Source organism: Ambystoma mexicanum, chromosome 11 (genome assembly GCF_040938575.1).
Source record: "Ambystoma mexicanum isolate Mex_15411 chromosome 11, UKY_AmexF1_1, whole genome shotgun sequence".
NCBI classification, from domain to species: Eukaryota; Metazoa; Chordata; class Amphibia; order Caudata; family Ambystomatidae; genus Ambystoma; species Ambystoma mexicanum.
In genome coordinates, this window is record NC_090934.1 from 817,954,176 (window position 1) to 817,980,256 (window position 26,081).

The following is a 26,081-nucleotide window of genomic DNA, read 5'->3' on the forward strand; positions in this document are numbered from 1 at the left end:
TAATGTTTGCTCCAGGAGAGAGGAGAGGGCGAGGTCAGAGGAGATCAAGACACTGAGTGTGTGCCCTGCAGAGTGAGTCGGGCCTGAGGGGAGGATGCACAGCGAGAGGGAGTCACAGAGGTCACAAAAGAGTAAAGAGTAGGAACAAGGAGAGTCTAGATGGATATTGAGGTCACCCAGGAGAAGTTGAGTGGAAGAGGCAAGGAGGGAGGAGGAGAGGTCAGCCCACTCAGAGAGGAATGAGGTGATTTGACCAGGTTGGTAGATAGTAGCAACGGTGAGAGAATGGCTAGGAGAGAGAGAGAGAGAGAGAGAGAGAGTGCCTACAGACGAGGCATTCAAAAGAGGAGTAGGTCTCAGTGGGAATGATAGAAGGAGGAGTCCACTCAGGAAAGATCAGGCTACTCCCCCACCGGACCGGGAGGCTGTGGGTGTAGAGAGGATCTTGTAGCCATCAAGGAGGAGAGTGTCAAAGCTTGTGACAGAGCTGGCCACGAACCATGTCTCAGTAAAACCAAGACCATCAAGGTCTAGTTCATCAAGAAGGTGGCAGATATCAGAGGAGTGCTTGACAGCAGAGCGAGAGTTGAGAGTGGCAAGATGAAGAAGGTGGCCAGCCTTAAAGACCTTCCGGGGAGGGGTACAGATCAGAGGTGCGCCCTGCGGAGGGGGAGGAGCCCTAGGAGGGGGGAGGAGAGAGAGGGCAAGGTAGCCAAAAGGGGAGAGGAGGGGACAGCAGGAGATGAGAGGAAATCGATGAGGCGGGGGAAGCGCCCATCAAAGAGGAGAAGATTAGCCTGAGGGCCTTGGACCATGACAGTGCCATTAAGGTAGATATTAACAATGACTTTAGAGGAGTCGAAGGAAGCCATGAGATCTTCCCAGTGAGTGCCACCATTAAGGGGATAGGAGGAGATAGGACAGGGCACAGAGATCATATGAAGAGTCCATAGATCTGGCGAAGGGATGACAAAGAGGAGGTCAGTGAGGATCTGTCTGGAGGAAGCATTGGAGTAGGTATCGGCGATAGGAAGACCAGGGTTGCAAGCCAAGATATCCTTTTGAGCTTCTTCCTGCCAGACTTTTTCACTGCTTTTCCTTACTTTTTCGTCTCCCCACATCATTCATCTTATCTATTCATCTGCACTCTTCTCTTTAATTTTTTGTGAATTGTCTTCAAATATCTCTATGGTCTCTCTCCACCCTATCCGTTACCTCGTATCTTTTTACCCCCTCCTCCTTGTTCCACACACTCACAGTCTATTTTCCTTTGCCGTGCGTAAGCCTCCTTGTGCCTCAACCCCCTTTCGATCATGTGCCCTCCTTGCCCCCAAGAATTGGAACTCTCTGCCCCTTTTTCTTCATCTTTCTTCTACTCTTCCTGTTTTCCACACTACATTTAAAAAATGGTTTCTTTCTCCCACCTAAATAACATTTTTGTAAATTGACTCTTCATTTTGTTCATGATTTTTCTGTACTGTTTATTTTACTTTATGTGCAGTGCTTAGGCATACGCACTTTATAAATAAATAAAATACAATACAATGCAATACATATCATCCCAGTAGTGGTGCAAGGCCAAGACAAAGATAACTACCAAGACAAACTACTCAATTAAGGTATGGATCAAGACAAAGGAAAGGACAAAGATGTGTGGTGGGACATTAAAAACTACCATGAGACTAAGTGACTTGAAGCACATTGTCCTGGCCGTGGATGCCCTAGAACCTTTGATTTAGTTAAGTAAATTGGACTTACAGACTCAGAACATTAGGTCCTTTAGAAACAGGTTTTACTTTTATTACCTTACATCTAGACATGTCTATATAATCTCTCTTATGAGTTAAGGCCTTCCTGATAGGTGTCCCTCAAATCCCACCTTCCCCAGAGAGAAATAAAGGTATTGAAAGACCCTTGCCATATCTGAGGGTTCTGGGTGTCCACCAGTGCCATTGTTTGATGGCGAAAATAACTGGCCTTTACTACTAATCTGTAATTCCAGTGAGAGTTTGTAGTCTATTTTACATCCAAGACTTCTTACAGACACTGACGGCATTGTAACGCTTGCCTCGCGTCTCACAGGGACGGACGTAGACCTACCTGATCTGTGTGCACAACTGACGAATTCTGGACTGATGATCAATACCCACGCCTCTTGATGGAACAAATGTGCTTGGAACTAAGCTGCTGACACTCACACTTGCCTACGAAAGAGATAGGATTATTGTTTGTGGATTGGAAGACGATAACTGCGATAGGGGTTCTGGTCTTCGATGCTCTTGTAAAGGATGGACGAGAGATGTATGTGGAGACAATTCCTCAAGCTTTCTTGGCTATATGAATGAGGCACTAGAACAAGGCTGACCAGTCTTATTTCCTGTAGCAGTAAGCAGACTATCTAGGGTAGCAGACCTCAATGCAGTTTCCTCAGAATTTGGAAATCAAAGTAACACTCAAACTTCCTTGTGTATCCTTGCATTGATAATTGGAAGAACATAGTTCCTTGTTTCAATCTGTAGCTCTTGTTTAACGTGTTCTTGTTTAGCAATGGCAATCCGTTGTGTACCAATATCTTTGCAGCTGGTGCTTGTGTGCCTGATTCAGACGTATCCCTTTCCTTTTCAGATGTGTCGCTGAACTCTGCAGCAAAAAATGTGCATCAGCAGGAATCTCAAAGAAAGGTTTATGTGCAGAAGAAAACAAAGAACTTCCGTGGAGCAGCTCGGATAATTAGAACTTCCGTGGAGCAGCTCGGATAATTGGCAAGTTGAAAATGCGCTGAACACGAGAGGGCGAAAATGTATATTCTGTTTTACTGTATCCGGAAAACAAGAGAAACGTAGCCCGTTACTTCACCGACACTGCCGGGAAGCAGTCATATGCGCTGGCAGAGAGCAGTCAGGTGTGCACGGCTTCGGCTTCAGCATAAAAAAGCAAGTAACAGAACAAACACCCATAGTTTATCGCGCCACTAGCACGGGTGTAGTTTCTCAATGTCAAGATAACCCAAGCGCTGCTGGAACCTCGCGAGTACCGGTTCTAATATCCTCAAGGTATGCTAGAGTCGGAACAACCCGTAGCACAAGGCAGCTGCCAACATATTTCCAAAAACGTAGACAAAAATGAAGCGCAAGACTTGTAAACGTTGGCAAATTGCCATACTTTGTGAATCCTTTTTATCTTCTCTACAAGTGCCGGACTCTGAAGAACAGATTCAGCAGGCATGGAACAACTCCAGGACTTCATGGAGAGCATCGACAAGTTCAATGAAACAAACTGGCAAAAAATGTTAAACACTTGTTCCCTATTGATTATGGTTTTTAAAGACTAAAATTTTGCAACACTGCACTGTTCTTGATACTTAAAACGTCCTGGCACCTACTATGGCCAACCTGAAATTCGCCTCCATGTTACTCTGGCGGCCATCTTAGAATGTCTGGTATGGAACAAGTTACTTACCTGTAACTGTTGTTCTCCAGCATGGGTCTGGCATGCATACACTCATGAATATTCCCCGTCGTCAGGCTGGGAATCCTCAGTAAAAGAAAAAAACTGTTTCACTTTCACTTACAAACTGTCTTTCTCTTTTAAACCAATCACTGAGCTCTGGGTTATACTGTCCCCAGCCAATGACTGCCCTCTCCCTAAGCCCCTCCCCTTGCAGCGATCTTCAGATTTGGGAGCACATAAAGTGGCAGTATGACCAAGAAGAGCCACAGAGGAGCAGGCGGGAGGGTTTGCATGTGAATCCATGCCAGACCCATGCTGGAGAACAACAGTTACAGGTAAGTAATTTGTTCCTTCTCCAGCACGGGGTCTGGCATGGATTCACATGCTCATGAATAAAGAATACATAGCAGTACATACATACACAACCACGGGCGGTGGCGAGGCTCAACAGAAGCAATTACTCTTTCCTTCTTACAAGGCTCACCTTCAAGCGAACCGGTTGCGCAGCACTGCTTGGCCGACCCTGGTCTCCTCTCTGGAATCCCTGTCAATGCAGTAGAATGTCGTGAAGGTGTGCATAGACCTCCACGTAGCAGCCCTACAGGGGCACACCAGACTGGAACGCTGTTGTCGCAGCAATCGCTCTGGTAGAATGGGATCTCGGACAGCCAGGTAGCGGTCGATTTGCCAACCGGTGACAATGAGTGCTACATCCGGAGAGCCACCTGGAGATGGAAGCCTTGGACAAGGCCTTCCCATGGTTCACAGAACCAAAGTTTACAAAAAAGCTGAGAAGTCTTCCGGAAACTCTTCGTGCGAGCTACATGGAACTTGAAAGCATGCGCCACATCCAGAGAGTGCAGCGTCCTTTCAGCCGACGATGAAGGTGTCAGAAAAAAACACAGGCAACAACAAAGGTTTGTTGAGATGGAATTGCTACTGAACCTTCGGCATGAAGGAGGGGTGCGTCCGCAGCACCACCCGCGTATCGTGGAAAGTCAAATAAGGCTGCTTGCAGGATAAGGCCTGGATCTCACCTACCCTTCTGGCAGAGGTGATAGCCACGACGAAAGCTGTCTTCCATGAAAGGTACTTGATGCATAGGCCTGAAGGGGGCCCCCATGAGCCATGTCAGAACCACTTTGAGTTCCCCCGCCGGGGCAGGCGCCTTCACCGGTGGGTACGATACAGTCCTTTAAGGAACTCCTTCACCAGATGTGACCAAAGCGAAGACCGTCCCGGAAACCTGGTGTAGCGGGAGATAGCCGCCAGATGCACTTTGATGGAGGTGTGAGCCAGTCCTGCCCTGGCCAAGGACAATACATATGGAAGGATTTAGGGGGCCGTGACCCTCAGCAGGTTGATCTTCTGTGTCCAGTACTATGTCGTGAAGAGCTTCCACTTGTGCCCATAGTACTTAACAGTCAATGACGATCTGGCCCTGGCGAGGACCTCTCTGCAGTACGCAGGAAGCTCGTATCCCGCCGAACTCTAAAGCGGCAAGAGCCAAGCCTTCAGGCTCAGTGACCCTGGGTCGTGGTGTAGGATTGCGCCTCCTTCTCTGGTGAGCAGGTCCGTGACCACTGGCAGCTTGACAGGCTGAGAAGGTCCGGGTAGCAAATCTGCCTCGGCCATGCAGGGGGTGACGAGGATCATCTTGCATCGGCAATGTTTGAGACGATATATGACAGGAGGGGCAATGTAGGAAACGCGTACAGGAACAGGCCTTCCCAAGGGAAGGAGAACGCATACCCCATGCTGGCGAACCTCTGGCACTTGGAGTTCATCGTCATCGCAAATAGGTCTATCCGGGGCCTGCCCCACTTGAGGAAGAGACTGTCCACTTGATCCTGCTGAAGCTCCCACTCGTGGCAAGAGCGTAGTTCCCGGCTGAGGGAGTCAGCAATGGTGTTCTTGACTCCCGCCAGGTGAAAAGGAGCAACAAACATCCCCTGGGCGACGGTCCAGTGCCACAAATCCTGCGCCTCTCTGGAGAGCGCTGGGGACCGGGTGCTCCCTCTTTCGGGATGTAGAACATTGTGGTGCTATTGTTGTGAAGACCCTCACCACCTTGCCCTTGAGGGACGGGAGGAACGACTTGAGGGCCCAGAACACTGCCTGCAGCTCCAGGACATTGATGTGGAGGCCCCATCTCCTCCGATAGCCACAGTCCGATGTGAGCTCCCCAGCCCTCCAGTGAAGCATTCGTGGTGACCGTCTCCTGCTAAGGGGGTTCTGGAAATCTGTGCCTCCGGCGATGTTGGAGCGCATGCCCCACCACCTTATCGCCCGACAGAACTCCTCGTCCAGGCTAATCTTGTCGGCGAAGCTTCCGGACACCTAGATCCAACGAGCGTCCAGGAACTCCTGAAGGGGCTGCATCCGCAAGCTGCAGAGTCTGATCAGGTACATACATGACAACATCATGCCGAGCAGCGGCTTGATGGTCCTCATCGTGGTGCTCTTCAGTGCCAACAGTGGTCGCACCTTGCAAAGAATGTATGCTATACTGTCTTCCGAGCGAGCTGTCAGGCAGGAGACCGTGTTGAGCCTGGATCCCAGGAACAGAGCGTCTTGCGATGGAATCAAGCAGGACTTCAGGTAGTTTACTGAGAACCCCAGATCCATCAGCAGCCGGACGGTCCTCTCCGTGTGATGACGGCGATCTCTCCTGACTTGCCACAGAGATAAGGTCACACATGTATTCCTTGCAGACGCAGATGGGCCGGCACTGGTGCCAGGCACTTCATAAAGACTCTGGGCGCCAACCTCAGTCCGAAGGGCAGGACCTTGAACTGGTAGTGTTTCCCTTGTAAGACAAAGCGCAGGAACTTGCAATGCTTCTCGTGAATGGGGACATAGAAGTACGCATCCTCTAGACAATGACAGGAAGTCACACTCCTCCAGTTGGCCGAGCACGTGTTGCAACCTGACCATCCTGAATTTTTGGGACTTGATGTACTTGTTGAATCGTCGTAGATCTAGAATGGGCCTCCAGCCCCCGGTCTTCTTTCATACTAAGAAGTATCTGGAGTAAACTCCGGAGCCCCAGAGCCGCTTTGGAGCCTGCTCTATCACCCCCTTTTTTTTAACATGGCCCACACCTCCAGCCGCAAATGAGGGATGTGTTGTTCTTGCCGAGCCACCGGTGGTATCCACGGACACTTCGCTGAAACTCCAAAGTGCGCCTGTGGGTGAGAGCGTCCAGCACCCATCGGGCGGTAGAGCAGTTTCCCCACATGCTGACGAAGTTCGCCAGCAGGCCTCCCACCGGGGTGCAAGGGTGGGGGCCCGACGTCTTGGCCGGTTCAATCTTGCTTGGCGGCCTGCGCACCGCCTTGGGAGCCTTGACAACGATGGCGGCCACCTCTGAAGGCCTTGAAATGTCGCCTGTAAGCTCCTGGGTCATCAAAAGGGAGGGTTGGTGGTACGAGGATGATCCTCCGCTGAAACCTTTCCATGATCTGCCCGACTTCCCTCCGGAGGAACGAAAGGACCTAGCTGTTGCAGTGTGCCTAGGGCACGGACCATCTCCATGTCGGTCTGGATGGCCTGTAATGATTCATCGACAGCCTTTCCAAAAAGATTGTCCCCGTCGAACGCCATGTCCAGGACCCTCGTCTGAACTTCCTGCCTAAAGTTGGTGGCCTTCAACCAGCCACGGCGACAGAGGCAGACCCCAGTGTCTGCAATGTCCAGGGCCCTCCTGAAGGATCTCCAGCACCTCGACCAGTTTGTCCTTGGGGAGGAAAGTCCAGGATTGGAGCCATCTTGTACCATAACACCCGGTCATACCTGGCCAGAATCGCTAAAGCGTTAGCCGTCTTGACCGTCGTAGCTGCCGAGTAGATTACCTTTCTACCCACGGCGTCCAAATTCTTCCCCTCGCTGTTTGCGCGAACGAGAGGCTGAGGATGACGGGTTGGATGACTTCTGTGCAGCCGCCGAGACCACTGAGTCTGGTGATGGCTGTGACCACAGACAGTTGGGTGCAGACTCCAGCAGCCAGTATTTCTTCTCCAGCTGGTCTCTTTTAGCTGGGGCTGACGCAGGGTTTTTCAGCAGTGCCAGGCCCTCATCCAAGATGTTATCCAGGAGAGGCAACGCAAGGATGGTGTTCTGTTTCACCTCCCGGCGTTAATAAAGAAAGCCCTCCTTCGTCTCCTCCGGCGTGAGCTGGAAGAGTTCTGATGCGTGGGCAACCATAGAGTGGAATGAACCCAGCTCGTCGAGGAGGGAAGCCCTTGGGGGCGGAGAGATGCTGCTGTCGTCGGTGTCTGTCGTCTCCGTGTCTGTCCCCATATCCCTAGGGGGGAAGGTACGTGAGGCGGTTGGTGCGGCGGCATGGGATGCTGCTTCCTTTTCTTTGGCGGTAGTGGGTCTGGTGTCAACGGTGCCAGTGGTGCCGTCGGCATCCTCTTCTGTATCTCCGACACCAGCGTGTGGAGAGTCGAAAGAAAGTCTTGAGACAAATCCCTGGGAGGAGTCGGGGGAGCAGGCTTGCAGGGCCCAGCGCCTGCATTGACGTTGCCGTCTGCGTCCTCGCCTCCTTCGACGATTTCCTCCCCGACGTGGTCGTCCCCACCAACGTCCTCCTGGACCGTGTGGACAGAAACCATGTCGGAAAAATATCCGTGCCCTGGAGTACTTCCACTCCCCACGCCCCCTTTTTGACATCCTGAGGGGTCGGCCTCTGGCTCAGTAAAGGCATACTCTTATCAGGGGTCTTTTCAACTGGCTTGGCCAAAGCCTCCCACCTGGGAGGAAGAGCCACTCTTTCCACCAGCAGGGCCCCCTGTGCCGGGTCAGCCCCTTTCGCCTTGGAAAGGGCGGCCGCCACCAACTAGTTAGATAGTTGAGGACAATTTAGCCTGGATCACCTGAGCCTTCACGGGTAGGTCGGGAGCCTTACCCTGCGGCTTGGCCTTCTCCGGCTTCTCCCGCAGCTTCCCCGGGTCGCTGACTTTCTCTTCGATGAAGAACTGGAGCGATTGCTGAGGATGTAGACCGATGGAGAAGATTAGCGCGCCCTGACCGTCTCGGGACCCGCTTGCGCAGTGACCCTGACGGAAATGGACTTGCAGTGCCTGCCCTTGTCTTGGGCCTCCACGGATGGAGCGCCCTCAAAGGACTTAGAAGCCGGCTCAGACTGGCTGGATCTCGGTAAGGCATGCCCATGTGAACCACTCGGGGTAGAGGCCTTGGCGTTGAGCCACACCGCCAATCTGCGGAGCCAATCCTTGATGGTGCACTTGGTAAAGCCACGACGGATCTCACAATCCTCCTCCTTGTGTGTCAGATGAAGACAAAGGCACTGGGAATGCGTGTCCTCCACAAAAACATTACTCAAACCGCAGCTGGTGCAGAGCCTGAAGAGGGAACCCCTGTTGTTGTTCTCCTCCGACACCATCCGGCGTGCGGTGTAGGCCCGATGGACTTCTAGAATCTAGAAGAAAAAACACTCGACGATTCTGCCTTTGAGGGGCGATGAAAGATGCTGTCAAACTGATCCCCGTTAGTCGCATGAAGAGACGATGGAGACACAGGCTTGATCGAACAAAAGTAGGATGTGTCTAGCAAAAAGGCAAAGAAACGCAGAGAAGCTTGAAGAGTGAAACACAAGGACTCCCAAAACTGAGACGTGCGGTACAAATCTGAAGATGGCTGCCAGAGGAGGGGCTTAGCGAGAGGGAAGTCATTCGCTGGGGGCAGTATGACCAAGAGCTCAGTGATTGGTTTATAGGAGAAAGACAGTTTGTAAGGGAAAGTGACATTCTTTTACCGAGGATTCCCGGCATGACTACTGAGAATATTCACTAGCATGTGAATACATGCCAGACCCCATGCTGGAGAAGGACTATATTCTGTCCATGTGTTCAGATGTTTGAGCAGTAATGTTTGAGACCATGGGTAATGGCCATGGCCAAAGTGGTAGACTATTAGCCAAAGATTGACAGCCAACAATTGGAATATCAGTTTTGGTCAGTTTAATTTAAGACAGTTTTGTTGCATCCAATTGTCCACAGGTAGCATACAGCAAAAACATATTGTTGTGTATTGAGCTTGAGAATTATATATGTATGATCACCGCAATGAGCACCCTCAGCGGGTGCAGGAGCGAATAAGGTTGCTCCAAACCCTGTCTGTATCCAAGCCTGGGTTCAGAGCAACCCGAGTGCTCTCTGCACCCCCACCACCTGAAACCATTGTTTTTCCTCCTCCCTTGCCCCCCGCCACAAAATCCAGCCCCTAAACACCCCCCACTCCAACCAGCTTACCTCGAATGGGCTCCTCCGTCCAGCTCAGCACGCTCCGTGGTCTAACGTCCTGTTAAGCCATGGAAATGGGCTCAAAGCGGAGCCCCGTTTTCCATTTTGATGGCAATCCTGAATCTCCCCGGCTGATGCTGCGAACGAAGCAGCGTGGCTCTTTGTTTTTTATTGCTATTGGCAACTTGAGGGTTTGCCTTGAGCAATAATCCTACGTTCTGTAGGCTACACCGGCCTGGTAAAAGCCACAGAGCCCGGCATTACAGCCCTTGCCGAGTATAAATTGGATGAGGAGTCTAAGATAGTTGTTGACAAGTCATAGGCGGAGTATATAGATATGGCTATTCCCCATGACATCAGTTTCCCCCATTTTACCTGCACTTATAGTCATGCTGTGGAACCAAAGAACTGCACCAGGTTCCGAGCATTTTTAGTAAGATAGGTGGATGGGTGTTGAGGAATCCGAGAACAAGGACTAATCCATCAGAAATAACTTTACTGAAGGTAAATTATTTGTCTGATTGATTCCTTCCTCTCTCAGATTGCTCACCTGAGAAATATTCTGAAAGCAGTACAGCACTAGGAGGACTAACACCTACACCCAGTGCTTTAAGTGGGGTGAGAAATCGAGGGTGTTTGGGGTGGGGGACCTGTTAAGCATAAAAGCACCATAAATTGCTGCTTCAGAAAATCGGATTGCACACTCTGTCAAGTCGCGTTCACAATTAAACAAAAATGCATAATCTGAGAAACTAGAGGGTGTTCTCCTAGTAAGACCCCAGGAATCCCTTATTCAGGTGGCCAGGACACGGCCATCGCTGTTGGATCCAGTTCCTGGGGGTGGACCAGTAGGGGAGGATCACCTGGTTAGGTGAGCCCGAGGTTATGCTCGGTGGATACCCCAGGAGAGGCGCAGTATTATACCAGAGAAAGGGACAAGGAAGATGAGGTCTATGAAGCTTTTATAGGCTGTACCAACCCCATCCTCCCTCCCATACGATGAACCTCCTTTTCCGAAATCCGTAGAAAATAACTGCCATAGGATCCCAATTCCCATTTCTCCCAGAAACTACCTCTCGCAGTAGTCTATGCTTTCCTATTTTCTACATGAATGATTCCAACAGTTCTTCTCCACGTCACTCTAATTATTGTTTCCCGCACTCCCGACAGGCTCAGATAAAACACTATCGTTCCCACAATCCCCTATGTTCTGTTCTTCATCCCAGCCATTCTCGGCCCTTTCACAAACCTTCCCTATGCTGTACTGTAAGATACTCTAAGCCTTCAACCCCTCTCCTTTCCAATATGAAGATTATGATTTCTGATAACACCTTATCCCCATCCTATCACACAGAACATGTAGAAACTCTACCTTTCCCCTTTTCCGACACCAACACTTTTCCCTGAAATAGAAAACACTGGACTTGTAATAAAACTGTCTATCTGACATGTCCAGAGACAAGGGTCAGGCAAAGTCAGGCAATTGACTTAAATCACACACACACACCTGACAGCCCTGCCCTTTCCCCACATGGATAAAAGGTGGAGCAGGAGAGCACAGGATGAGCAAGGCGAGTACGACAGACAGCATGACGAAACGGCTAGCCAAGCGTGGCAGTTCAAGAGAAGAAGAAAGATGGCGAGAAACGAGTGGGAGGGGAGGAGAGAAGTTACCTTGCCCTTTTCGTCCCAGATCCGGGAAACCTTTGTGGAGGAGAACCTAAGACCGCAAAGAATAGCTGAAGTGTCTTGCAGCAGGTGTCAACGGTACACGGAGCGTATCGACGCTGATAAGCGAGGGAAATTCCTGCTACCGTGGTACCGGCCTTGACTCCAGTAAAGCAGAACGCCAAGCGGTTCATCACAGCCGGTGAGTCAAGGAGAGAACCGATAAGAGCCGGGTTGTGTTGAATGAGAAACACAAAGTGGCAAGTTTGAACCTAGTTCAATGAACTGTGAAAGAACTGTAAAAGTATTGAGGGGAGAGCAGCTGCAGAGGAAACTGGCACCACGTCGGTATAGCTCTGAGAGACTCTGGTCGATCCGCATTTAAATGAAACTACAGAAACCAGAAGGCCATAGGAGAGCTGCCAGACGAGGTCAACATGGTCATACTGGAGATCTAGTAAAATCCTTGTACAATCAAAAGACTTTGATCTACAAATTTGAGAAAGTAAGGGAAGTGAATCCTGCATGGAGAAAGTAAAAGTGGAAAGTGAATCCCATGAACATCAGAAGTGAAAGCGAATGTGACATTGGCAAGAGTAAACCCAGAAGAGGGGAGCCAACAAGAAGGGGACAAAGTCTGAAGTCCTGAGAAACAGTGTGTTGACAAAGACAAGGGATGTCCACCATTAACTGTTTGAAAAGACAGAGGGTACAGGAAAAGTACACTGTCCCGCTGGTCGTTTTGGAATCCAAGCCTGACGGAGGGAGAAACCAAGAGACCCTGTAAAGACATGGGAAGCACATTCCCGCATGTCAAAGAAGGGTCAGCGCCCGGAAGAGGGGGAGCCAGGGGTGAGCCATTATCACCTGACCCTGAGAAAGGGAGGTACACAGCAAATTGTTCAACAGACTTGTTTGTGAGAATAGCAGTAGACTAGTTGAAAGCCATAGGGAACCCGGGTGGTGGAAGGCCAACAGAAGACGGGTCTGAGTCCGAACGAGGGAGATCCACGGGTGAAGTCATCACCCAAAACCTATTAAGAAGAGGCACTATTTTTGAAGGGTCAGCCCTAGAAGTGGGGGAACAAAGGTGAAACCATCACCTGACGTAAAATGCAAGGAAGGCAAGAAACTTTCAGGAGAAACGACACTTGGCCATCGAAGAGCCTGAATGCTGCCATTCGAACTGTTAAATCGTGCTGGGAAGGCTTGAGTGTGTTGTTCTCCAAGCTCTCATCTTACCCCTTACACAAAAACGTGGGAAGGAAATCCCAGGCTACCGCATCCTGACATATTATTTACTAACACTTCTTTCTTTTCCTGAAAACTATCCCACACCCATGTATGGGTTAGTTGGGAGGTTGGTAATAGGTTTCTAAGTATAGGCCCTTATTATTTGACAACACCACAAGGACTGCCTTATTTTCCATTTGATGGTCAACGCTTGCTCCCATCTTTGATTTAGGTTTAGATTAGGCGTTTTTCTACCCTGCATAGAGTTAAATAAACACCCTTGAATTGTGTTCACTTGTGTCCATCTTACTTGTTGCCACCATGAGTTCCCTCACAATCATTGTTTTTTAAAATCAAATCTTTATTGACATTTTTGCAATTTTAATCAATTATCAGTAACGCCAACTGATTTAACATACGAACATTACATTTCTCTTCCCCACCCCTGCCCCCTCCCTCACACCCATACGCAGTTCAATTACACTCCTCTACCACTTATCCACCATTGGGAGTCAACCAAGTGTACACCGGTTTTCTAATTTCCATGCATGAGTTAGCAACCATATTTATTGAAGAAGGGCCGCCAGATTCCTTCTATTTCTGTCCTCGTCTCTTCTAAGAGGTGTGTCAGGTATTCCATGTGGTAGATGGACCTTGCCTTTTGGTCCCATTCCTTCTCTGTGGGCACTGTATCCCTGTTCCAGTGCTGGGCTATACAGCATCTCGCTGCCATCAGCAGAGTGCGGATCATGTGACCCTCCCCTGCCACCTCTTCCCCCTTCTCCGCCACCCTGAATAGCAGCAGGACGGATTCCCTAGGTCTATCTATTCCGTCCAGTCCCTTTAACCACCCCAGCACATCTTTCCAAAATGTCTGGATTGGTGCGCTTCTCTACCACATGTGACAATAGTCTGCCTTTGCCTCCCCACAGCTCCAGCAGTGGGCATCTACCTCGGATACATTTTCGCTAGTGTTGCTGGTGGGTAATTAATGTTAAAGGATAGTTGTAACGCGCACTATCAACACCGGAGTGGTCCCCTGGCGCTCTTGCCATCTGTGCAGTACCTTGAATGCCTGCATTCTATATGGCAGGGATAGCGTTTATTTTTTTTTACCCCTCTGCACATTTTACCCCACAGCTGGTTGGTTATTTCAATCCCTAGGGCTTCCTCCCATCTCCCCCACGCTGGCACATTATCTACGAGTTCCTCCCTCCTCAGTTCCCTGTACAGCGATAACCTTCCCTTGGTATTGGTCTCTTGCATTAGTACTTTTTCAAAGGGGGTCAAGTCTCGGGATAGGTTGTCTCCCCATATGGGTTTCGTCAGGACTCCCTTTAACTGTAGGTGCTTGAAGCGTGAGAGTCCGTTCATTTCTAACCAAACCTCCAGTCTGGTTAGCGACATGAATTCACCCTCTCCCCATAATTGCCCTGCCCTGGAGAGGCCCACTTCGTACCACTGTTGGAACCGCAGGGGATCTGAGATGTGGTCCCGTATCTGCGGTGCCCAGATACAGCTAAGGGGAGAGGGCCAAGTTGACAACCAGCGGGTGGCACTTCCCTCGCGCCAGATTGACCAGCACACTTCCAGGACGGGAGTGTGTCAGTACTTGTCTGGGGATTTCACTTTGTCGGACCGACATCCATTCTCCCAGCGTTACCGGGCTTGGGACAGCATTGTCCATGTATACCCACTGCTTGTGCTGGGGTCCAGGTGGTCCACCATAATCCGCAGCTGGGCCGCCTTATAATATGCTCCCAGATCCGGGAATCTTACCCCGCCATCGTCTTTTGCCAACGCAAGCACCTTGTATGCCGCCTTGGATTTCGCTCCCCCCCAGAGGAATCGCAAGAGGGCTTTCTGGATTGTGGCCAGGAAGTGTGCCGCCACCCTCGTGGGGGGCATTTGGAAAAGGAACAAGAGCTTGGAGAAATCGTCATCTTAGTGCAGTTCAGCCGCGCCATCCATGACAGGCCTATCCTATCCCACCGCTGTAGGTCTCCCTTTATCTTCTCCCACAGGGGGGTGAGGTAGTTTATCTGAATTAGGTTTTCGGGCTCCTAGTTACTTCTATCCCCAGGTAGCGGAAGCCTTTCTGCTGTATCTGGAAGCCCCATTTACCAACCCAGTATATGTCTGCCTTCAACCCGGTTTGCCATCAGGAACGCCACCGGTTTAGAGATGTTGACCTTCAACCTCTTTAGGAGAGCCAGTACTGATGCTCGCGGGTTAGAGAGCATCAGTACATCGTCTGCAAAGAGACTTGCTTGTATTTTTTTCCACCTATGTGCACTCTGGCTAGGTCTCCTGACTGCCGCAGGCTTATCACCAGTGCGTATAATAGTGGAGACAGGGGGGCACCTCTGTCTTGTCCCCCTGCAAAGCCCTATGGTCCTGGATATGTTCCCGTTAACTGTTACTTTAGCCCTCAGAGTGTGAATCAGGCCCATAATCCATCCCATCCGTTGTTCTACCATTCCTATCTCTTCCAGCACCCCTTCCATGAACGACCAGCTCACCCTGTCGAAAGCCTTTTTGGCGTCAAGAGAGAGGACCAGGGCCCAGCTCTGTCTGTGTTTTTGGATCATATAGGATATATAGGGTCTTTCTCAGGTTATCAGATCCTTACCTATTTTGGATAAACCCTGTCTGGTCTGGGTCTATGAGGCCAGGGAGGTTGACTTCCAAGGGGGACGCCAGGATCCTCGTGAAGATCTTTGCGTCCACATTGATTAACGCGATGGGTCTATATGAGGCGCAGTCCGTCTTGACCTTGCCCTGCTTGCGGAATCACTGTTATTAATGCCTCCCAGAAGGTTGGGGGCATGTCTTCTGCCCCCCTGATGGAGTTGAGGACCATCGCTAGGTGCCCCCGCTAAGCAGTCCTGAAACTGCTTATAAAAGCCTGCTGTGCTGCCATCTTCCCCTGGTGCCTTTCCTGTTTTCAGCTGGCCTATTGCCCTCTTAACCTCTTCCCATGTTATTTCTGCTTCCAACATGGATTTCCCATCTGTGGTAAGGCGGGGGATTGGGAGCCTACCCAGGTATTCCCTAATCTCCTTTCCTTGCGGTCTGGCCTGTTGGGAATAAAGTGCTTTGTAGAAGTCTGCGAAACGGTCTGGGATGCAGTCCTCGGATTTAAGTGTTTCCCTGTTCTCATGCCTTAGCTGTTAAACTATTCTCTCTCTCCTACATTCCCTGATTTGGTTTGCTAACAGGGTCCCCACCTTATCACCCCCTTCGCAGAACCTTTTCTTGGCGCATCTCAGCTTTTTTGCCACTTCTCCTATCAGGAGCGTGTGCAACTCTTGTCTCTTGTCCCACCTTGTGTCCAGTAAGCCACCTCCATCTTCTCCCAGTCGCGTAAACCTCACCTTCATGTCTCTCAGCTGGTCCCGTATCTTCCCCTACATCAGTGTCCTTTCCTTCTTTTTTCGTGCCCCTTCTGCTATGAGTAGGCTCCTCACGGTCGCCTTGTCCGCCTCCCATACCACCTTTGGGCTGGTCTCCCCTACGTCATTGGTTATGAAGTACTGGGTGTTTTCCATCTCGAGGAAATTCCCCAAATACTGGGTCCTTAAGAAAGCCATTGTTACACCTCCAGCGTGGGCGTCACCTCCTCCCTTCCTCCAACCACCAATCTGTTGTAACCATCTTGTGGTCCGACCAGGTCAAAGTTTCCACCCTCGGCGACGACATCATGGCTTCCTGTTCATTTAGAACAAGTAGGAGGTCTATCCTGGTGTATGAGTGTTGTGGGGGGGGAAGACAAAAGTGTACCCTCCTGCCTGGGGGAATCTGGACCTCCATACGTCTACCCAGAAGTGGTCCTCCAGCAGTTGGGCAAATGCTTCATTTTCCTTTCCTTTTGTTTTAGTTTTGTTCCCCCTTGCTGACCACCAATCCACTGACGGGTCCGCTATTAGGTTGAAATCCCCTCTCACCATTAGAATGCCCTCCCCCACTCCTCCAGTTCCAGGAATACCTTTCGCAAGAATGCTAACTGATGCGCGTTGGGTGCGTATATGGATGCTAGGGTGATTAGGCCTCCCTCGACCCGTCCCTTGACTGCCACCAACTTGCTGCCAAAACCCCTCTGTACTTGTGCCTCCCTTAGTTGCATGGATCTTGATTAATCGATCCCCACACACCCTTTCTTACTTCGTTTTATGCAAGGCCCAGAATGTCTGTCCCACCACGGGTCCCTTAAGGGGACATTCCTGCCCCAGCCTATAATGTGTCTCCTTTAAGAACAGCACCACTATGTTGGCTTTATGGAGCATATTTGATGTAAGTGACCTTTTATTCAATGAGTTTAGTCCCTTTATGTTTAGTGTTGCTACTTTTCTGTTAATCATCTCTCCTTCTTCGTTTTCTCTATACGTGCGGACCCATGGATAGACATTTACCCTGGTGAGATTGTGGAGTTGTACTACACTCCCCCTAACCCCCCTCTTTCCGCGTCCCTCTCCCCTCCCCTTTGTAAACCTCAATTCCCTTCATGTTGCAAATTCCCTTCTTTGTCTCCTTGCCCCACCCCCCCTTTGTTCCTCGTCCGTTCCCTTATCGCCCTCCCTCCCCTCCCTTCCTTCCCTTTCCCCGTTGGGACGTTCGGCCTCCCGTTGTCCTATATCTGGGCATTACGGTCCCTGTCCTATTCTTTCTTACTCCCTAGTTTGCAGTTTCCCCCATTGAGCCTCTTTTGCGGCTTTGGTTGCCTCACCTACCCCTTGGTACCTTTGTAATATGAGTCCCATTTGACAGTTCCACCCCTTCCCCCTGTGCCAGGTCTGTGGTTCTCAGTTGTCCTTCACCCATTGAACAGTTCAAAACAGTAACATGGCAACTGCCAATAACTGTCTTCTCGCCTGTATTCATTGCCCCCTTACACCGTTAGCCCCCCCGCTTACTCAATAAATACAACTTTAAAGACACTTAAGCGTGCCCCTGTAACATCGGCTACTACACACCCATAGAGAGTTCACTTCCAGTTTGATTCCTTTTCCTGCCAGGAAGTGTGCTACCTCTTCCCAGTATCTTACAATTTCCGGGCAGGCCCAGAACATGTGTACCGTCCCAGCATCGACCTCTTCACATCTCAGGCATTTCTGTGTTATGGTATTTGTGAACTTAGCAATCTTCCTAGGGGTCATATATGCTCTGTGGGTGACATATAGCTGAATTTCTTGTAGTTGCACATTTCTAGACACCTTCTTATGATATCTCTGCATTCTTCCCCACAGCCCATTGTCTATTGCTTCCCCTCCATCTTCTTCCCAGACCCTTCTCAACTGCACCACCTCATTCCCAATTTTGGACATCATTATTTCATAGATTCGGGAGACCTTGTGGCCCCCGTCAGATACCGCCTGAAACATTTCTATGGCAGCCTCCGGTTGTTGGGTCAACTCCACCTCAGACCACGTTTTCTTTACCAATGTCATCAGCCTAGCCTATGTGATATATTGCCCATTATGTAGCCCTGTATCTTCTCTCAGTGTATTAAATTCAATACTTTCCCCTTCCTGCCACACATCCCCTATGGTTGTCACCCCCACTGGTTCCCAGTGTTCTCTAATAGTCCTCCTCAGTTGCTCATCCACCCCTCTAAGTGCCACCAAGGGAACCTGTGGGGAGCACGGGAGAGGACTTCCCATCATCTTGCAGGATCTACGCCAGATCCTCCTCCCAAGGTTGAGTACTGCCGCCCCCTTTACCTTCAGAGGTTCTGCTAACCACATCCATTAATTCAAAAAATAAGGTGCACACTCCGCCCTCAGCAAGCTAGACTCTGGTGTGGAGTCCTCGGATAACCATCTTGCTACGTATTGAAGATGGTTAGCTAGGTAGTAGTACCCTTCGAAATTAGGCAACCTTATCCCCCCTTGCTCGTAGGGGTTCTGCAATTTCCACAATGCTATCCTGTTTCTGGAGTTGTGCCAGATGAACCCCCATACATCTGCTGTGCACCTTGTTGAAGAACTGCTTAGGTATCCAATACGGGACATTCGCAAAGTAGTGCAGTAGCCTGGGTAGCACTATCATCTTCAATATTGCTGCTCTGCCCATCATAGTAACCGGGCCCAGAATACTATGCTCTGTTCAATTTTCCCAACCGCCTTCTCCGTATTATGTTTGTGTTCATCCTCGACTTTATGGTATATATCCACCCCCAGATACCTAAAGGTGTCAGTTGTCCATCCTATCTGTAGCACTGGTAGCTCGCACTGTGGTATTCCCACATACCTGCCCAGGGGGAATATGGTGGACTTTTTTGGATTTATTGTTATGCCGGAGAGTATCGCATATCGTTCCATTACCTCTAGAATATATTGCAGGTTTTCTTCAGGATATTGCAGATATAGCAGCATGTCATCTGCATATAGTGATATCAGATGTTGTCCCCCTTTCGTATCGATTCCTACTTCACTATAGAGTCGTCTCAGGTATTTCGCCAAAGGTTCCAGTGCCAACATAAAAAGCATCAGGACCAGGGTCATCCTTGCCTGGTGCCTCTATTTAAGAGTCCATTGCTCCGAAATAATCGGTCCCAACCGGACTCGTGCCATCGCCTCACTATACCCTGCCCCCTATCCCGCTTTCCTTCAGAACCGCCATCAACCACGGCCATTTGGCCGAGTCAAAGGCTTTCACCGCGTCCAATGAAACAATGCAGAATTCTTGAAGACTCCCCTTTGTCTGGTCTATGACGTGGTGAAGCCTCCTAAGATTGTCAGAAATACATCTGTGTGGGACATATCCTGTCTGGTCGTGATGTATACATTTATTTATCATTGGCTTGAGTCTATTTGCCATCACTGCGGTAAGGATCTTGCTAGCCTGGTTGAGCATCGACAGCGGTCTGTAAGATCTGCAGTCTGTGCTCGGTTTATTTGGCTTGAGGAACGGGACAATGATCGCTTCCCTGAGGGTCTCTGGCCGCCTACCCCTTTCAAATGCCTCATTCAACAAAGCTAACATCAATGGGAGTAAGTCTGCCCTATATGTTTTACAAAACTCACTTGGGAGATCATCTGCCCCCGGAGCCTTATTAGCCGGCAGTGTCTGGATCACGCGTTCAAGTTCTTCTATTGTGAGTGGGGCCTCTAGTTTCTCTCCATCAATTTCTCTGATCGTAGGTAGGTTGATCTCCTCCAGTGTATTCAATAGGTCTATTTCTTCTTCCTCAGTCTTGTCTGCATATCATTTTTGATAATATCTGTTGAAGCATTCATTCACCCCCTCTTGAGTGTTCTCCACTAACCCTTCCTCCTTCCTTATCGCCATGATTGCTTGTCTGGGGGCCTCGGTCCTACAGAGCCAGGCCAGAAATCTGCCTGGTTTATCACCTTCTGCATGTTGCCTTTCGATGTATTTCTTGTAATTTAGGTTACTCAATCTTTCCCAGAGGGCTTTGCATTTCTCTTGTGGTTGACATATGGCCTCAGCCTCTCCCGGGGAGTCCGCCCCTCCATGCATCTTGGCTTCTATCTCCTGTTCTGTGTCTTGGAGTTCCGGTAGTATGCCACCTGGTAATACTTTGGATTTTGAGATTGCTTCCCCTCTCACCACCACCTTGAATGCTTCCCACAGCGTGCTGGCCGACCTCACACTCCCTGTATTATGTTCAAAATATTCCCTTATAACCTTCCTCAGGTCTTCTCTGAATATGGTGTCTTTCAGCGCTTTGGCCCTGAGCTTCGATGTCAGGATTCTGGCCCTGGGAGGGGAGATCTGCCATGCCACAATCATTGGCGCATGGTCCGAGAGCCTTGTATTCTGCACTTCTTATGTCTCTGAATATTTGATCAGATACAAATATGTAATCTAGCCTGGTATGCAGGTTGTGTGGAGCTGAGTAACGTGAGTACACCCTCTGTTGTGGGTGAAGGCTCCTCCAAGCATCCACCATATGGAAGCCTTTCACAAGCTCTCGCAGGGTCTTCACCACCGGGTTGGGCCTGGCTATTTTCTTATCCGACCTGTTCAGCTTGGGGTTCAGCATACAGTTGAAATCCCCCCCCATTATCACCGATCCATCTATGTATGGGCTGATCTTGGCATATAGGTTCTTCAAATATACTTTGGTGTAATTATTTGGGTCATATATGTTTATAATATTCACCTCTTTGCTCCCCACTAGACCTTTCAGTACTATCTTCCTGCCATCTGTCTCAACCTCCTGTTGTACCAATTTGAACGGGACATGTGGTGCTATCCACGTGATGACCCCTCTGGCATACATTGAATACGTTGCACCTATTGTGGTTCCTTTCCATTTCTTCCTCATCACTTTTAGCTTGTCTCTGGTTAGGTGAGTTTCTTGTAGTAATGCGATGTCTATTTTTTGTCTCCTCAGGTACATCATGACCTTATTTCGTTTGATATAACTGTTTAGCCCTTTTACATTCCAAGTCACTATCTTCAGGTCCCCCATATCAGCCGTATCCCACTCCTGACCCCGCTCCTGCTCTCCTCTTATTGTGAACTTGCATGTAATCACAGGCTCTCCCCCTCCCATTATCCCCAACTACACTTCCCAGCCCTCCCTCCCACGACATTCCCCTCCCCCCTAACTATTGCCCAGTTCCCCCAATTAACCCAACTCCCATCCATCCACCTTCCCAAACAGTTTCCAAGTTCCATCCCTGGATCTCAGGCTACCCCGCATCAAGTCCTTTTCCCCGGCTACCGCCGATACTCACAACCCAGCAGGGGATACTATACTACTAATAATATCCTAACTAAACTAACTACTGGGGGTGAGGACGCGTCTCTTTCATATCTCCTGCATTTATGCCACAATACGCTGCTCGCTCATACATCCTGAGAACTGTGTTGCGCTCACCTCTTGGGCAACCCGTAATACCCTTAATAAGTAGTCCAAAAGTTCGGATCTTAGCTATGTGCAGTAGTCTCTCGTTCTTACTTAATGTTAGTGCATATTTCAGAAACTCTTCTAGTTTATTCTATCCACCCCTTCTCATTTACCCTTATAGGATTGAGCTTGCTCACAACATAGTTACGGTTAACGAAGCATAAGTTAACTTGTCACCACCGCCTCCCATCTGGTCATCCGCTGTCGCCAGGCAATTCTGCGTGTCCATCCAGTTTGTTGCATCCTCCGGAGACTCAAAAGAAAAACGCCTGGTCTTTGTGCAGCACTTTCAATCTTGCTGGGTACATCAGCATGTATTTCAGGCCAGACTCGCGTAACCGTCTCTTGATCACCACGTAACAACCGTTGTCTCTGTACTTGGAAGGTGTAGTCCGGGTATGCCGTTATGGTTGCCGATGCTCGACTGGTAGTGCCTCCTTTGCAGAAATATTGGGAGGATTTTCTCTCTATCCTTATAGTTTAGAATCTTGGCAATGGTCGGTCTAGGGGGAGTCCCAGGTGGTGGTCTCCTCGTCTGGGCTCTGTGTGCTCTTTCCACCATGAATCCCTGTGTGAGCGACCCTGCTCAGATCTCTTGCAGAGGTAGCTTCTCGATATAGTTCGTCGGGTCCAGGCTCTCCATTCCTTCGGGTAGACAATCCGAACGTTATTTCTGCGCACCCGCCCTTCTGCTTCCTCTGCCCTGCTCTCCAGATTACGCACTTGTTGTTGGAGCGTCGCAATCTCCTTGGCGTTGGCGGTACAGCTGCTGCTGTTCGTTCTCATTTCAGCTTCTAGTTTGCCTGTGGGGTCGGCTAAGCCTTTCACGTCTTGTCTCAGTAGGTTGACATCCACATGGACTGTGTCTATTTTACCTTCCAGAGATGTCTTCAAGTCTGCGATGGCGGATCCCAACTTGGTTTCCCCATGTTATTTTCAAGTCCGCAATTGTATCCAGGATCCGTCGGTCATCTCTTGACAAGGTGACATCCCCCGACTTATTGCGCTCCAGAAGTTTTGCCATCTCTCCCGCATGGGGTGATTTCGCGAATATGTTCATCAGTGGCTGCTTCCCTTTGGATTTGTTTGCTTTGGTCGCCATGTGTTGCGCCTTAGCTTTGGTATGGCTTCCTTTCCGGGCCTAGGGCGACCTGTCCTCTCACAGCTCGATGGATGTCCGGCTGCACTCTTTTGTCTGTCAGCTGCGATCTTGTGCCCCCGTTCCTTGTCACTGTGTGTGGGCTGGAGTCAATAGCTCAGCTGTAGCTCCCAATTACTGCAGTCTCTGTGTACTCTTTTATTCCAACTATTGAGCTGGGCTATGTTCACAGTATTGCCAGGCCTTGATTCCTTGCTTCTGTGTCATCATGGACTTTTGTTTTCAGACTCCCTCTTTACTGCAACTTTGGTCCAGGGCTTGCTCCTCTCACCCTTCGGTTACATGCATGCGCTGTGGACCAGGTTATAGTTAGGGCATGTGCGGTCATGCCATCATCTTCCCCCCTACTCCAGGGGGTGCCTTATGGGTACATTACACAAAAGGTGTCAACCGGGTTGTGTTGCCCCAGGTCGTCTGTATCTTACGTTTTCATTTGTACCCCATTTCGCTATCCAGCAGCGGTGTATGAATGTCCCACATTGAGTACCATAGGTACTGTTTGTGCAGTGTAGGGCTATGTCGCTGCCCACCCCTACCTGGGGCCTGTGGGCATGTACAGTCTTTGCTTCAATTACGTTGGCCCTCCATGTGTTGCAAGGCATCCTCACTGTGTGCTTTGATCTCCATTCAGTGCACTCTCGCAATCCTGAGTTAGTGTTCTAACGTCCGTGCCTCTTAATCTGCTTCAGGCAGTCAAACAGCTTGCTTCGTCACTGTTATGTGCAGTTTTGTTTCCTATCTGTTTAGTGCGAACTTTCCTCCAACTCACCTCTCTCTGCTATAAGACTAATTCTACCCTAAGTACATGCTCGAATAGTACCATTGCAGGATATCTATAGATGTCCTTAAATTAGAGTACCATGACAAGTTCAACATCTTGCCCTCTCCATCGTCTTCGTGCTCCTACCAAGATGGGTGCCATATTCCACACAGAGCTGCATGTAAACACAGTATAGTTGAAGGTTATTTAACGCCTCATTGAAGGATATAACTCAGTAGTATTATGAGGAAGGGGATGAGTCTGCTTGAAGACAGACAGGAGTCAAGAATTGGTGGCTGAGCTAAGAATGCTGAAGTCTAAACAAGGTACATCATTCAAATCGATTTTGTATTGAGGCGTCATTTAGGCATAGACTGATGCTGGTCTATATCCCACAGAGTCTCATCACAGTCCCGGCACTAAAGCACTTGGTTGTCCCTCTGTTTCGCCTTTTCTTTTATATGCCTGTGGGTGCCTCATGAACCTGGCCGCTCTGGCTGTTCCGCGCTGGCTACTGTATCTCTATAGGAAACAACGTGAATTAATCTCCAAAGTGAACTTCACGGTTGATATTACTGCTCCGTCCAGTTGTGCGTTCGAATATGGAGACGAATTACACACAGATTAGTGGGTATAGTTAGCAGATACTTTGGTATACCGATCGTGACTGTTTCATTTTACATCTCTTCCGCGCCTTGTATAACAACTCCTAGATTCTGGTTATAAACTGACCAGTTAAAGATTGCCGGTGGATGATCAGATGGTGTGTAGTCCCTTTGCTGTGAAGAGAGGTTTGTTTGTACCGAGATGACTGGTATAGAACAACTACCTTCTACTTTAAGAGTGACTTCGCTATTTTTATGAGTAAGTGGCTAGATCTGGATCCTTGCTAACAAATTACAGCAGTCTAGTCACTGTAAAGTAACATCGTACATGTGGAGTATCACCTAATAAATTGTATTTTAACTAGTGATGTTTGGTCCCTAATTCCTGCTCCTTACTTCTATGCCTCTTTAGGTAGGAAGCAGAGAGGTGGATTGAGACCCCTTAAGCACTACTATTCAAAATTAAATAGATAGGTAAGTGCAAGAGTGCCACCGCTAAGTAATCATGCATAATGGCGCTACGTTACTCACGTTGGTTAGATCATTCTATAATTGACCTCAAGCAAATACTAAATAGTTGCTCCTGTTTTTTATGATGTTCACGTTGCAAAGTATCACAAACCAATTGAGAGCAAGTTACACCATCTTCCAATACTAGTGGCTACACAGAAATTCATTTAAAAAACACTTGAAGAATTTTTCTATTTTTTTTTTACAGTAACTGATTGGGAATGAAACATGTCGGGTGATGAGAAGCTATATTTACTATACCCTATGAATTTGAGCATTTTTAGCTTGTTGAATCATTGCTTATAGGTGTTATTGTCTTTTATATTTTCCGGTGATGGTATAACATGATTTATTTGTAATTGTACTCTTTACGCCATGATACCATTTGAGGTGTCATTGCACACGAATGTGAATTATTAATTGTACGTTTTTACTTGTGTATGTTCTTGTGTGTTCTTAACATATGAAATTTAAATTAAAAGTTTCATATTTTTATATGAATAAGGGCTAATTGAATATTTTTCCCTTATACTCGATCTGTTTCGTGTTTCTCTGTAACATTAGTGAACCTAGGCGTCCGGTCTTTGTGTTAAGTTTCTATTTGGTGCCAACCTGCCCGAGCATCAGCAAAGCTGACAGATTATCATGCTTACTCGTCAGAGAAACCTAGTAACTCAGAACCAACCATGAGTCCTGATGATGGAAACATTTTCTTCTGCCCGGTTTGGATGCTGCAGAGAGAAGAAACCCTGATCACTAATCTTCTGTGAAAGATTAAACTCCTTCATGACCTTGGGAGAACCATCTGATCACAAAATCACCTTTTCCTACAGAAAGACTAGCTAAGAGGGTTTGACAGACTATGGAGCTCAATCATTTGCCTCATGATACGGATGGTCACAAAGAAAACCATCTAAAGTGAACAAAACAAAGGGCATGAAAAACAGTGCAGCCATTAAGAAGGTAAGAACAAACTGTTAAATCCCACACAGGAATACAAAACAGGCATGGTTGAAACCTATTAGTCAAACCCTTGAAGACCTGACTAACTGAGGATGGAAAAGAAAGTCCAAGCATGCTCTCAAAAAGCTGCCAAGTCACCTGTACAGCTCATTCAAGGGAAATATGCATGGCCCTCCATTGAAAATATCCAGCAGTGCCATAGTTTAGGTCAATTAGTCTTTTTAGGCATCTGTTAAAATAGTCTGGATTTCAAATATCACCCATTCTCTCATCTGCTTCACTATGAGCTGGTATTGCATTCTGTATTTTTTTTTTAACACACAAGTAAATACTGCATGATTCTGAACATGTCCATAAATACCTTGAAAAAGTGGTGCTAAAATTACTCCTGCCACATTTTAAATATTGTGTCCAGTAACAGATGCATTAATAAATCTTCATATTTTAACCTAAAATTGGTCAACGTTTCACTTTGTGCATGGCGATGAGCAATGACATGGAATATTTCAGAAACACTGTATCTGGTAATATTTTTACTGCATTCAGTATTCCTGAAATGCTAGAGCAGTGTGAGCAAACCCCT

The 26,081-nt window shown here is 48.7% G+C and overlaps 1 protein-coding gene across 1 annotated transcript in view; it reads right to left on the reverse strand.

Annotated features, from left to right (window-relative positions):
• The window catches only part of PIK3C2A (phosphatidylinositol-4-phosphate 3-kinase catalytic subunit type 2 alpha), a 2,027,647-nt gene that overhangs the window by 254,096 nt on the left and 1,747,470 nt on the right, over nucleotides 1-26,081 (reverse strand). The window lies entirely within an intron of this gene.